A 1158-nucleotide genomic window follows, 5' to 3' on the forward strand; every position below is an offset into this window, starting at 1 on the left:
CAGAAATTCATAGATTCTTCAACAACAAATATTTATTCTAGTGTACCTATTAACCAAGGACTCTCTAAATAGACATAGGTTCCTCCAACCAGACAGCAAAAATGTGAATCTTTCCATTTCTTTTCTATCTGTAGAAATGGAGAAATCAAAACATTAGAAACCTCAAAGTAGACTTAGTGTTAGGGTTCCAAATAGCAGCTCCACCCTCTCCCCAACAGGGACCTACAAATTCTGCTGAGAAGCAGCCTGCCTTTCCTCTGACCTCCAAAGATAAGATAAACAGAGTTCCTCTTATCTTAAGAGGAAAAAGAAAACACTTCCACACCCTAATCCTACCTGCTTCCCCCTCCCTGATTTCTCCCCCAAACATTCCCCCTTCCACACCCTAAAGCCCCCATATATAAAGTCCCAGCTCCCAACCCGTGGGCATACATCTTTCCCTTCCCTGCCCCTCCCTGCCTTCCCTGTCTTTCCCGGACATCTTTCCCTGACATCTTTCTCCTCCCCGAGGGAAAGGTGCCCCGTGAGAAATAAAGCTGTATCCCACTGAGAATTCCATCTGTGCCTCGGTGCCTTCCTCCATCTGCTCGTGCTCTCCACCACCCACTCGCTCCCGCCTGCTCTCTACCTATCACCCTCTAGGTTAACCACTGTCTTGTTCTCTGCTGTCAAATATTAAGTTAATCTAGTTCAAAGACCATGTAATCCTTCTTTTTGTCATTCATTTTTGGTATATACTATCTACCTGTAATATTTATCTTTGTTGTTATTCATGAATAGCTTACTTTTTCATTCTTGTGGAGTATTCCACTTAGATTAATACACTATATTTATTTTTCATTGTTTTACAAAAAAAGGTTTTGACTATGACTGAAACTGCCATGCACATTTCTGTTCCTGAAATATGGTTCATGTACAGTACTGTCACTGTTGGCTAGGAAAAAAATTGCTCAGTCATGAGACGTGCATATGACTGATACTCAGAAATTGGGAGAGACTTTCCAAAATGGTGGAACCACTTTAAATTTATATTAAAAGTGTACCAGAATTTGTGCTCTTTGACATTTAATAATATTTTATTAATTATTTAGAATTTCTTTCTTTTTTAAAATTTTTACAAAAACTTTATTGAGAATTTCATACATACATATAAGGTGT

The 1158-nt window shown here is 38.9% G+C and overlaps 1 protein-coding gene across 1 annotated transcript in view; it reads right to left on the reverse strand.

The window, feature by feature from the left end:
- Il1rapl2 (interleukin 1 receptor accessory protein like 2) overlaps window positions 1-1158 on the reverse strand; it is a 1274770-nt gene that overhangs the window by 955604 nt on the left and 318008 nt on the right. The window lies entirely within an intron of this gene.

The sequence above is a fragment of the Nannospalax galili genome, unplaced genomic scaffold, assembly GCF_000622305.1.
Source record: "Nannospalax galili isolate Female #2095 unplaced genomic scaffold, S.galili_v1.0 scaffold25, whole genome shotgun sequence".
NCBI classification, from domain to species: domain Eukaryota; kingdom Metazoa; phylum Chordata; class Mammalia; order Rodentia; family Spalacidae; genus Nannospalax; species Nannospalax galili.